This window comes from Sturnira hondurensis, unplaced genomic scaffold, assembly GCF_014824575.4.
Source record: "Sturnira hondurensis isolate 20B ecotype Veracruz unplaced genomic scaffold, ASM1482457v3 Scaffold0018728, whole genome shotgun sequence".
In the NCBI taxonomy this organism is placed as follows: Eukaryota; Metazoa; Chordata; class Mammalia; order Chiroptera; family Phyllostomidae; genus Sturnira; species Sturnira hondurensis.
In genome coordinates, this window is record NW_028091359.1 from 8629420 (window position 1) to 8636120 (window position 6701).

Genomic DNA, 6701 nt, shown 5'->3' on the forward strand with positions numbered 1-6701 from the left:
TTAATATTAATTCTTACAAAAAAAAATTTCAGTGCTATTTACCATCTGTTTTTTTTTTCCCTTGGCTGAAAATAATTGGAGACGAAACGCCTGCTGCTCAGGGTCCCCCGCGTAGTCTCTGAAGGAACAATGGGGACAGACGGTGACTGCATTTTGTCCCCAGCACACAAGCTGGGCATGCTCTCCTCGCCGGGCAGCAGAGGCTGCACTAAGCCAGGCGGGTCTTCCAGCCCCGTGGTTCTCATCTCTGCCCGTTCAGGGCCCCATGCATCTTGGGTCCAGAACGACTCCTCTGGGGGGGGGGGGGCCCTTGCTTTCCACCAGCCACGTTTACGGATTTTCCTCTCTCCGAACAACATGTGGCACATTTGATGTTCCACTAAAGTTTGCCCCATCTGTAAACATAAATAGCCTGGTCTTGATTTCATTAGAGGCCCACGAATGGAATATTCCGAACTGACTGCCGTGGGGCCGTGGGCCCGCCAGGATGGGGCTCCTGCTTGAGAGAAAGGAAGGGAGGCTGTGTGGCTTCCTCCCTCCAATGGAGCCATCGTGTTCCGCTTCCTGGCTGATGGGCCCTGTGCCTCCCTAGATTCCTTCAGAGTCAAGGAATCGTATGTCACTGTTGAAGGGGCCTTATGGAGGACCACATAGCCGATAAAAGGCTGAACACAGAGGGGTCAACTTCACGGGAGCAGGGGGACCTCAGCGCTCATGCCCCTCACCAAGTGCACGTTCTAAGGGCAGGTGGCCTGGGCCTGCCCCCTCCCCCCGGGGCAGCAGCCCGTAGAAGGGAGTCCCCTGAGGAGTCTTCAGCTCAAGTCACTCAGGGGGACTTGCGGGCACCTCACTGGCGCGATGCTGAGCCCTCATCCTGCCAACCTGGTTTAGGTGCTCAGCCCTTGTGCCCATCTGTCAGGTGCAAAGTCTACAGCAGAAGGACCCGCCATCCCCCATGGCTGGTACAGGGCAGCAGCTGGCTTCCGTTTCTTACAGGCACCCACTGACTTTCCCTTCTTCTCATCAGTCTCCTAGGCCTTCTGCTGTGGTCTGGTGAGGCGCACACCTCCCAGGTCATGGGCTTACTCGTCATCTCTCTCTCCCCGTCCCCCTCCCGTGTGAGGACTTAGAGAGAAGACAGCTGTCTGTGAACCAGGAAGCCGGTCCTCACTGGATCCCCCGGAAGACAGATCCTGGCTGTCTTTGGGGACCCCCGGGAGCCCCCAGCACCCTGGGCTGCTCTCCCCTGCAGGCCCCATCTCCCACATGGGCCTTGGGAGCCTGAGTTGGGGCCCACGGAACTCGATTCTCTATCTCTATTTATTCATTGGTACTGGTCCCCCTGTACGTACACGGAGGTTCAGTTACGAAAGCCTAGTTCCACATTTTCCCCGGCAGGGCGATAGCCAGCACGCTCTTCCCTATCTGCAGGAACTTCCCGCAAGTTCCAGATGGGCTGGATTTGTGTTCCCACACTCCGATGCATTCACAGTCCCCCTGAGGAGCTGGGTAAGCTTTTTCAGACTTGCATTTTAAGAGCCCCTTGCCTGGCCCTCCTGCCCCCATCTGTTTTGCAGTCAACAGAGTTATCCTGCCCCACGTTTAACTTGGCTATTAAACCTCTTTATGAATCCGAAATAGGGGCAGAAAGACCTCTGCTTGCTGAGGTATGGAATCAAAACAGCTCGTGTCAGTCAAGGTCTGACGTCCCAGGGGAGTGTTACCCTCTATTTGTGGGTTTTCTTTCTCTGCGCTGTGTGTCCTGCAGGGTGTTGAAGGGAATACAGAAGGCCAGGTCAAAGAACGGGGCTTGAATCTACTTCTGCTGCTAGCTCCCTGCAAGATGGGACAGTGAGTGGGGTATTGGAACCCTCCAAGACTCAGTCTCCCTTTCTGAAAAGGGGACTGTTGGAGGATTTCCTGGTGTATTGGTCTGCCCGGGCCACCATGAGAGAACGGTGTAAACGTCAGAGATTTATGTGCTCGAAGTTCTGGAGGCTAGAAGTCCAAGATCGAGGGGATGGCAGGGTTGGTTTTCCCTGAGGCCTCTTTCCTCGGCTTGTAGAAGGTCATCTCCCTGTGTCCTCGCATGGTTTCCTTTTGCAAGTGCCTGTATCATAATGTCCTTCTTATAATGGCACCAGGCGTGTTAGATTCGGCCCCACCCGAATGACCTCATTTTATCTTCAGTGCTCCGCCCCCCTTTTTTAAAACAATCCTGTCTCCAAATACAGTCACAACCTGAGGTCCTGGGGGTTAGGGCTTTAACATACGAATTTGGAGGAGACACAGTTCAGTCTATAATACCAGATGTCACATAGAGGGAGGCAGTTGTGTTGCATTGTTGACACTTCATCTGGTGACAGCTCAGTACCTTCAGTCAATCACCCACAAATTTCACACTGTGCAATGTGAGATGAGGGTGCTCTTGGATAGGGAACTAGAAAGAACCGTTGCTGTTGGACAACAGTCTGAAATGGCATCGGACCGACTGCCTGAGTTCAAATGCCATGCCCACCACCCACTGGTAGAATGAACTCAGGCAGGTTATGTGACTTCTCCGCTGGGCCTCACCTGAAAGCACGGACCATCACAGAACCATGGTGACGATGAGATAGGATAGGCATGCAAAGCTCTTAACAGAGACCCTGTGGCATAATAAGTACACCTTCCATTCAAGCTAACGGTAGTACTTCCGGTGGTTCTATCAGCTGCAAATGTGGATGGGAGCAAAGGCAGGGCTCATGTGGATTTGTGTGGTTCATTTCTGGAGTTGGGCTTTTCAGACTCTCCCCCACTTCCTCTGGGCAAAATAGTTCCAATTCCTTTGACCTTGCTTCACAGAGCCTAGTTTCCATGGCTTTGATCATTTCTGTGGCTCCTGCCTGGACACCCTCCAGCCTCTCCAAGCCCTTTCAGGAGGAGTGACACAGACTCGACTCAGCAGTCTAATTAGAGGAGCTGACTAATGCGGGACCAGGGTCGGGGGGGCGGGGATGACTTGGGGGCCGGGACATGTCACAGGCCTTTTATGTGTGTGGAATCCAGTTGGCTTTGAAGATGGCAAGGCGCTCTGTTGACTATGACCAGATGCCCTGGACTTTCCAGGACAGGCTTTTTAGAGATGGTTCAGATTTCAAATCTCCTTTTTGATTGTCCCCATAAACCAATAAAAATGTCCCAGCAGCTCTAACTTTTCTGTTTCCCCACTGTCGCCCCCGGAGTGCCTCTTACACATGGATGACACTAAAATATTCCCCTCGCCTGGCAGGGGACAGATGACATCCTGATGCGGTGAGGTCATGGGATGGCAGTCCTAGAGAAGGCTGGGTTGTCCTGATTTCACACAGCCTTCCCTGTTGTGAACCAGAAGTTGTACCTCAGGCCAGACACGTCGGTTAGGGTTTTATTTTCAGAAAATGTGGTCACGCGGACCATCTCCCTCATTTGCACTCAGCGTGTGGATGCTGAGGTCTTTTTCTCTTAAACCTGCATCTGGCCCCAAACCTTAGCTCGGGGTCAAGCACCTACTTAGCAGGGGCTCACCTGGTAGCTGGTGACCAACTGGAAACTGGTTCTGTCTTCATCCTAAACGTATGGTGGCTGCTTTTAGCCCTAACTATATCACCTCATAATTGTACTATTGAATTTCATCCAGTTTTTGGAGGGCCATGTTTCCAATTTGTCACGGTTGTTTTGAGTTTTATTCTTGGCTTCCTGAGTGTGAGCCACCCCTCCAAATTTAGAAGCGTGTGAGGATCCCATGAGCACAACCTCCACCCTTTTGTTTAAGTCATTAATGGATGCCAGCCCAGTGGTTAATCCCCCAGGAGCCGTGATCTTGCACGGGCACACCACGGCACTGACTATCCGATGAAGAATGTCTTCTTTGGTTGGCCGTAGAACCCTGTCTCCACCGTAGGACATTTACAAAGTGCAGGTAAGTGCAAGAAGGAACTCAACTGGTTGTCCCACCATGCCGATGTCAGCGCTGTCATTTGGTATGGATCCTTCTTGTGAAATATATATGTGTGTATGCACACACTCATCAACATGGGTAAGTGACACACTGCACGATGATGTGCATATGTGTGGAGCTGATCCTAAAGCATGACCAGAGGGCTAGCTATTCACACTCCATTACCACACAGGCACCCCCAAATCAAAAGCTTTTCTTTTCTTTTTCTTTTTTTTTAATTTATTTATTTATCTTTAGAGGGGAAGGAGAGAGGGAGAGAAACATCAATGTATGGTTGCCTTTAGTGCGTCCCGTGCTGGGAGTTGGCCTGCAGGGAACCGGCCTACAACCCAGGCATGTGCCCTGACTGGGAATCGAACCGCGACCGTGTGGTTCGCAGGCCCGCGCTCAATCCACTGAGCTACACCAGCCAGGGCCAAAAGCTTTTCTATATAACGCATGTACACACACATGCGCGCATAACCCGAAGTCCGCTCCACAAACACTATCTTCACAAGATGGTCCAAGAACCAAGGGCTGCACTTTTTCCGCTTTTGAGAAACACTCTTCACGCAACACATTGAGGGCTCTGAGAAGTCCTACAGTAAAAAAAAAAGAAAAAAAATCCTATATAATTTTTTCTGACATTCTCCAAATTTAATGATCTGTAAGAACCTGTTTCTAGAAGCACCTATTACTATCTCTCTGAGAAACATTTGTAGAAATACTCTTATAGGTTAAATCTTAGCATCAGGATGAAGAGAAATAGTGATTTTTAAAAGCACTTGACTTCAAGTCAGGAGATCAGACTCCTTCACCTTTCATGAGTTGAACACCTTGGATAAGTTACTTTTGTATGAGCCTTGGTTTAGCAAGACGATTAGGTGCCCCTTATAGCCCCAACCTGCCTTGTTGCTTCCTTAAAGTGAAGATGAGTGAAAATTCAATTGGTTTAGGATGTGTTTTCTTTACGACATTCTTTGGCCATGCCCCCCTGCCTCATGGTCATAGCCATCATATACTTAGCATGTGGCACAGGTTGACTCAATGGACCCCTGTAACATCCTTCTGGTGGGTAGCAGGAACTGAAGGGGTCAAAATCGTTTGCCCTACAGCCACAGAGCCAGTGAGTGAATTCGTTTGGGGACTCTAGGGCCCCTGCTCTTAGTCGCTAAGGTGCACCACCCCTGTGCTCCCCCAGACGGAGATCAGTTCTAGCATCTTCCCAGAAAAAGTTGGGCTGCTGGTCACTGGTCCACAGGGCTCGTGCGCTCTTTTCTGTTTCTGCAGAAGTGAGCAGTCATTCACCAGCCCCCATCCCCAGTCCTGCCTGGTCTTCTGCCTCGCCACTACCCTCACCGTTCAGCCTGACTGGACAGGTCCCTCAGGGAGCCTGCGGGTGCCTCTCCACAGGACCCTCCGGTTTGAATAGCCCTGGCTTCCCAGTTCTCCCAACTGCTTCTCCCCTCCTCCAGGTGAACCTTCCTTCATCTAATCGCCTGGTGGCGTCAGATCTGGAAGGGAAGGGAGCATTTCTGCCCTCCCCCTGCCCTGTTTTACTGGCTTCCTCTTCCTGCCTTTAATGGAGTGGGGGGCAGGTAAGCGGTAGAGGGGCCGTGCAAGTCTGCAGCAGCCTGTCCTGTCTGCCTCATCTGCTTAGTAGGAAACAGCTGAGTTTTACTGAGTGCTTACTATGTGTCAGTGCTTACATATCTGGTTCGTGGGGATGCTCACCTCAACAACCCTACGAGGGGGGATATCTCTAATGTACAGATGAATCCATGGAAACAGAGAGAGGGTGAATCATTTGCCTAAAGCCAAGCAGCTTGTAAGGGTCAGAGCTGGGATGCAAACCCAGACCCAGCGCTTCTTCCAGGGCTATGTACTAAATTCCCCTGCAATACTGCCTCCCCCTTTCCTTCGGGGGAGCCCCCCTCTCCCCTTTTCCCGCCCACCTTGTACTGAGGGGCAGGATGCCTCCCAGCTCCTCCTCCACTCTGCACACACCTGCGCTCTCTCTCCAGTCTCTCTGCCCTTCACACTTTCTCTTGCCTGCCCAGACTGCTGTCAGTCCCTAACATGCCCCTCCTGCTCCCTCCCAAGAGGTCAGAGACTCCCACCCTGGGCTAGGTGGGTGACCGCAACTTGGGCAGAGAGGAGGGGAAGCCTCCCTTCGGGTGCCTGCTGTCCTGAAAGAACCAAAGGGGCTGTGAGCAGCGTGTAACAGAGACACCTGCTGGCTGCTCCAAGCACAAGGCTCCGGGAACCCCCGGAACCTGTCCCTGGGAGGGCCAGGTGGACACAGCCCTTGGCAGGGCTCTCCCGGCTCAGGCCAGGTGGGACTGCTTTCTGAGAGGGCTCCCCCCACCCTGGACTGACTCCTGCCACTTTCCCGTCTGCTCTGAGGACAAAAGCCAAAGGTAAGGGACAACTTTATTTCAAAGTATCAGTCCCTAGGTGTGGTGACTCCCAGCTTGTCTCGGTTGCCAGGAAGGTGGAGTCAGAGTCATTTATAGGCAAATAAACGGAGGGTGGTTTTTCTGTGCAAATGGAGGGAAAAGGAACAGCCCCTCCCTGCCCCACCCCCCTCCACCCTGGCCCTGCACAAGCTGATTGAATGTGGAGTGTATTTTTTTTTTTTTAAGGAAGGATCCGCCATTGGCCGGCTGTCTTCCTGTTGAATCAGGGTTTACAACCCCCTATCCCTGCCCGGCACCATTTGATGCGCAGAAATGGGGCTCAC